Raw genomic sequence first — 6,735 nt, forward strand, 5'->3', positions numbered from 1 at the left:
CCATGGTACAGTGTGATCCTATTTGTGTGAAAAAGAAGCATATGCATTTTGGTCATGTGGAGAATCCTTCCAAAAGCTGTATAAGAAGCTGTTCACAGTGGTTGCTTATGAGAACTGGAGCTTAGGGCCAAGACTGAGGAGAAGCACTTTCATTTCTAATGTCACACCCTTCTACACATTTTTTAAAAATATATAGTAATTTAATATGTAACATAGTGCCTATTGCAAAGTATCAAGAATTACAAGAAATGGCAACTATCAGTATCAGTCTGTCAAAGATATAACCTGAAGCAAGAGGTTGCATAAAATAGTCACACTCTAAGGGTCAAGAGACATTGACAAAGAAAAACCTATATTGTTCTCATCCATGCCTGGTGAATATTTTTAGTAACAGGCAGCACCAGCGTCAGGGGATCCTATAAACCCTGTGGAATGTGTGGCAGGGGACCCAAGGCTTCCAGGCATTATGGCCATCACCAGGTGAAAAAGCCCAGAGACAAATGCCCAGGTATCTAATTACTATGTGAAAATGGAATGGGCGGAAAGGCATGTGGGTTGGTTAACTAAACAAAAAATGGCTGCCTGGCTCTGCTTCATAAATTGAGAGAGTGTCTTACCTACTAGCAGTGCTGTTACCTTTTTGTTTTTGAAATTTTTATAAGTGTTTATTTGAGCCAAACTGACAAGATTTCCAGGAAGCAAGATCTCAAATACTCCTGCTGTTACCTGTTACAAATAGGACATACACATTTACTATTTATTCTACCCACATGATACTGATTATTATGACACCATTGATCTCAGAAATACTTTTCTTAAAAGTCATATGTAACTACCACTACACAACACACACATATACGCGCGCACACACACATCATACTCTGTACTCACTCTCAATCCGTGAGAGCCGAGGAGGGAGGCTCCCTGCCCACTTTGGGGCCTTCAGCACAGCGTGCTGTGCTCTAAACTCTCTTAGTTAACCAGTATTCCCAGTGCTGTTTTGGAGCTCAGTGTGTTCTGCACTGCTCACTCTGCTTTGGCTTTTCTTTCTGCCACATTTCACGTTCTAGGTAATAGCTGCATGCAAAAGGTGTTCAAGAGATCATTTTGGACTCAAAGAGACAAAGGAAGAATACCATGCTGCATGTCAAAAAACCCAGTTTCTAAGGCAGCTCAAGGTGCCTTCGCAGAAGTGGTGGAGGAAGCAGAGGGTGAAGTTCAGGGAGCCCCAGGGGACAGGGAGAAATCCTTTGCAACTGTAAGGAGAGACAGAAGCAGCGCTGCAAGCCGGAGAGAGAGGGCCAAAGGCATGTGAAGTGGGTATCGAGGTAGAAGCCAGACCTGCGCTTATAAAGACCCACAGAGCAAGCTTTCCTAACTTCTGTGCATGTTCTAGTCACGGCCTGTCTGCATAGGCTGGGAGGCCCCAGGTTGCCAGGAGCAGCGGGCAGGGGGCATGCGGCACAGAGCCGCCCTCACAGGCACAGCAGAGCGCCAGGGCCTCCCAGTGCGCTAGGAAGGAACCCACGTTTCCTCTGAGCCAGGTGGACCAGCTGAAGGGCTGCATCGCCACTGAAGGCTGCAGCAAGATACAGAGACATCGATCAGTCTTTCCCAGGCAGCCACCAGGGGAAAGCAAGGGAGGGGAGGGCACACTGGAACCGGGCCTGGACCAGGGGCCCGAGGGCGTGGCCAGGACATTGCCTTCTGAGACAGGTGGGCGCCCTTAATTGTGGGCCTTTTGTTTTGCTCAGAGTGGGCTGCAAATTTGGAGCCGGAAATGAATTCTCTGGGAGCGAGGGAAAGATGAAGGCTGTGCCTTTCTTCCTGTTGGGCCCTTCCTTTATTTATTTAGAGCACCCAGCCTTGCCTCTAAGTAAATATTGAACACATATCTAAAAAAACACCCGTTTCAACAATGTCAAATTGTTATCCTGTCCCTATACGGCTGCTGCGCTTCTCATGTCACGTCCTGACTTTCCCTGCGGCGCAGGAGGAGGCCCCGCTCTCAGCCGCCAGGCAATGGGCACTTCCGGTGCCGCCATCTTGGGCGGAAGCGGAAGCGCGGACCGGAAGCCGCAGGGAGAGCTGCTACAGGTCTGTCTTTGGGCTAAACTGGGGAGGGCTAGGCGTTTGGTCGTGGTGTTTTCCACATGGAAGCAGGAGTCAGGATGCTATGGGAGTCTTTAGACCCAGAGAAGGGGCGCCATGGTGAGTCGACTGAGGTATCTAGTGAGGGTCTCCCATGAAAAAAATAACTATGGCGGTGGGAGGGCAGTGTCACCATTGAGAGGGAGGCTTGTCCCACCGTACGAAGATGCTCTCCCTAACAACCGCGGAAGTCCCGAGAAAAGCCGTAGTCATTCCCTTGAGGCATTAGTTTTAGATGGACACTTGAGAAACCAAAGTCTGTTTATCGATCACCTGCACAACCTGGCAGTCCCCCCAAGACGTAAAGATTTGGGGCCCTACTGTGGACTGGCGGCGTCCCCTTGGATCGCACAAGAGATGTCCACCCTTTACTAGAGCACATGGTTATATCCAGAGTTCAATTGGTTTCTTGGCCTCCTCTCCGTTATATGTGGTCAGGCCCAGCAAGCACTGAGTTTCCCAGGACATTCTCCCACCGGCCAGACTGGAAATACCGGAAAAGCAAAAGTAGCCCTCAGAGGCGGAGCTGGTATTTTCTTTCTCTGTGGCCAGTTCAGTTTTAACTGGGAACTAGAATAATAAGTACAATGATGCATGTTTACAGACTTTAACTAATCCCTTGGAGTCCTCTTTTTTGGGGGAAAAGCATTCTACCCACCTCATACATCAGGAAAACAGGAGGCCATATGGTTTGGCTGGGCTGGGTGGTCGCTGGTGTCAGTAGGAGAGTGGAGACCTGGACTTCAACAGTTCTTGGTTTCTTGGCCTGTGTCCAGATTGCTGGGTCTTGCACCCCCTGAAAAAGTAACACATGAGAAATTGAAGTGGACCAGACCATAAACTATAAGGAGCAGTTGACTCTAGTTAGGAGGGTGGCCCCACAGCCCTGCTGGTGCCTGTTTCTCTAGGAGAGACAGGCTAGAGAGGAGGAAACCCCATTTCTCCAGGACTGTTTTGCCCATCTTTAATGACCAGTTTAAAGAAAACATTCCATAGAGAAAACTCCTCTGGAAGGAAAACTCCAAGTTGCTGTGAAGGTTTCATCTTTCCCATGTGAATCCCAAGGTCTGCAGCTATATAATCCAGCGTTGACCTGAAAAAATATTTGTCTCTAGAAACACCCACATGGGGTGTTGGGGACACCAGTACCAGGGCATGGAGGTGAAGCCTGTACCGTAACCCCAAGCCAAATCCCCCAGGTTGTGTTCTGACCTACTTATTACAAACCGTCATAATCATTTTTGACAAGAGTTATCTATGTTTTCTCCTGATTCTGGTTTCTTTATCTGCCAGCAATATTTTTCACCACAAAATAGGGTGAGTTAGTGAATGAAGGTCATCACAGGTAGCCATGGTCTTCAGTGGTCATGGCTATTTCAAAGTAAAGAAGGTGGTAGAAACCAGAGGGAGGCAGGTTGAGAACCTTCCAACCCCGTCAGAGGAAGACACATAAAAAGACATGCAAGTCATCCGAGAACTCCAGGCTGGGTTCCCAGAGAGAATGGCTTGTGTCTCTTATAAGTGAGCAGATTTGGTCGAGCACGATCCTTTCATAGTATATCAAGGCAGATGGCAACTCCTGTTTAGAAGCACAGCCTTGCCATTTAAATGGATTTTTCATCTGAACTCATAATACGCATTTACTTAGTCTTGCTTACATATTATCCAATTTTTCACATGTGGATGCCCTATTCTCCCAATTCAATTGTAGTCTTCTTAGTGGTAGGGACCAGAGTTTTTATAATAAATCTTAATTAAAATGATTGATCAAAAAGTTTCCCTTTGTGTGTTATCAGAACATAAACTAATTTCAGTCTCATTCCTATTGCTCGATTTCCTTTCATCGTTCCAGGTGTCCTGTTAAGGTCCCAAATATTGAGAGTCCTCCCCAATGCAAAGAGAACATCTGGGAAACAGGTGTTTCTTTTCTTTGCTCTTTCACAATGGTAATTTTTTTGGCTACTACAGGAAGCCCAGCAGATTCAGAGGTACAAGGAGCCCACCAAGGCTGGAGATGATTTTCATTGACGCTATCAGCAGGTCTGAATGCCAACATCTGCTTAAAGAGTGATTGCCCTGAGAGATTCATCCTGTCCTAAATTTGGTTGGTCTGTTTTGAGGTGATAGCCTCATATTGAAGTAATTTCCCCCCACCAAAGGGTATAGAATAGGTTCAGTTGTAATCTATTTTACATAGCTGTGACTGTCTTAAGAAACCTGGAAAGGGTTATTGAGAGTGTGTCTAGGCATATGGATAACTGTTCCAGCTCAACAGTCTGTGAACACCATTAGCAGCCCTTGAAATGGTTCTCCAGGAAGCACAGGCTGTTAATAACTCTGCCCCGATGCCCCTATGTGAGCCCAACAATGAGATAATGTATAACTTTGCAAGTAGCTCAAGTGCTGTGAATTGACAACCTGCTCAGGGAAACTGAGATGTTGCACTATCCTGAGCTCAAAAAAATGTTGCCAAAAGAACAGTGGAAAATTATCAGCTCTACCTTGCAAGTAGATTGATTTGTCACTGTGTCGATAAACAAGAATGGCAAACTGATAGACTGTGGAGCTGCGTCCCTTCCACCGGCTCAAAAAGGCTCCACCTCAGGCAGTCAGAAGTGCTGAGACAGCTAATATGTGGCGAGAGAGAGAGAGAGAGAGAGAGAGAGAGAGAGAGAGAGAGAGAGAGTCTTTCCATCAATAACTCTTAATTGACTCATTGTGTAGGAAAATATTGTATTAAGTGTTTAGAGTTAGAAAAAAGATGGCCTCAGGATGTTTGTAATCTAGCAAGGGGGATAAGACACAAGATGGAAAAGCTAGTTAAAATGCAAAGTAGTGTAATATCCACCCTATGGATAATGTTCAGCTATTAAAGTGAATGAAGTAGATCTATAAGTACTGAGAGCTAAGTGGAAAAATGCCAGTAGCAGAACAAGATACCACCTATGTAAAAATCAAAGCAAAATGCCTGTGTGTGTATGAACATATGCAAATGCATAAAGGGGACGGGAAGAGGTCACACCAAAATAGAGATGGAGTTTCCTCCTGGGGAGGGAAGAGAGATTCAGGAGGGCAGTGAAGGACACCATTCATATTGTTACTCCACATACTGCTGTATTGAATAAATTATTTAGAACCAAAATACTTATATATTTCTTAAGTGGAAAAGAGTGAAAAGTATAACAACAAAGCAGGAACATGAGAGATACCAAGAGGTGACCCCCAAAGTAAGTGTGGTGGCGTCACAAACTCCGTAACTTCCTTCCCTTCTCCTTGTCTTCAGAGCCCAGTTTTGCTCAGGGATGGGTACATGTGTCTCATATGACATCTGAAAAAAACATAAAGTCATAGTGGCCCCATCTTTCTGCAGTGATTCCTTGAGCTTGATCGTGTGGTAGAAACAGGGCCATGGAAATTTAAGGGGATGTCTAAAGGGCTGCTGGGTAAAGCTTTTGCTCTTAAAGAGAGAACTGAAGGCGACGAAGCACCTCTTCTTTCTTCTACTGGGTATCACAGCATCTGGGTGTGATTACTGGCAGTGTGGCAGCCATCTTGTGCCTGAGCGAGCTACCCCAGGGATCAATCCAAATGCTGAGGATGCTGGTAAAAAGATGGAGAAACCTGAGTCCTTGAAAACATTATTGGGCCACTGAATTAAGCTACCCTGGAGCTGCACTGCCTCGTGGCTTCTGCTCCAGTAAGAGAATACAGTTTTCTTTTTGTTGAGGCGGGATTATCTGTTACTTGCATCCCAGCGCATCCTACCTGACATACCAGTTGTCAGGAGTCCTCTCGAGGCCCCAAGCCCCTTGGGCACATCTGAAGGGACCTTTTGGTCCTCCGGAACATGCCCCCTAAGCACTAGAACATACTCCAGAATGGAGAAGGGGTCATGAGCCCTTCGTGGCTGGGAAGAGAGAGAGAGAGCCTTGGGGAAGTGGGGCACCCATTCCCCTGGCATCTCAGTGGGTGAGCAGGGCTACAAGTGTGAGGTAGGAAGATATCAAACATGTGACCCCTCAGTCTGGCACCTGGGTTGTTTGATAAAAGTTCCTAACAAAGGCAGGGGCTACACTTGGGAGGTCAAAAGAGCCGTCACAACCTAAGGCTATTTGGAGGGAGTTTCCTTCCGCTGGGGTAGAAGCCCCACAGCTCTCCTGGGGGCGTGGGGAAGGAGAACATCAGGAGTGAGAGTTGGGCTGGGGCAGCACGGCCAGCAGTGGAGTCCCAGCAATCTGCAGGAGGCTCAAAGCCACGGAACCGTGGGGAAGAGGCGAGAAAGCCTGGGAGAAGCCCACTGTACGTGTTCCCAGGGCCCACCACGAGTTTCCCCAGAAGCAGTGGTGATTTCGATTTGTTTAAATTCCAGTGACCCCAAACTGCTGTTGATTTAAAATGTTTAAAATGGGATAATCTCTTGCAATGTTGGAACTGGTCCCCTGAAGGGAGAACAGGGAAATGAAGTCCTACTTACTGTGGTTGCTTGGGAGAGCAAGAGAGAGGGTGGGCTGGGGCACCGAGGTGATTTCTCATTGAACCTGGTCCTAAAGAGCGGGGTGGCTGGTTTCCACGTGAGCTCTGAAC

This window comes from Pteropus medius, unplaced genomic scaffold (assembly GCF_902729225.1).
Source record: "Pteropus medius unplaced genomic scaffold, Ma_sr-lr_union100, whole genome shotgun sequence".
Taxonomy (NCBI): domain Eukaryota; kingdom Metazoa; phylum Chordata; class Mammalia; order Chiroptera; family Pteropodidae; genus Pteropus; species Pteropus medius.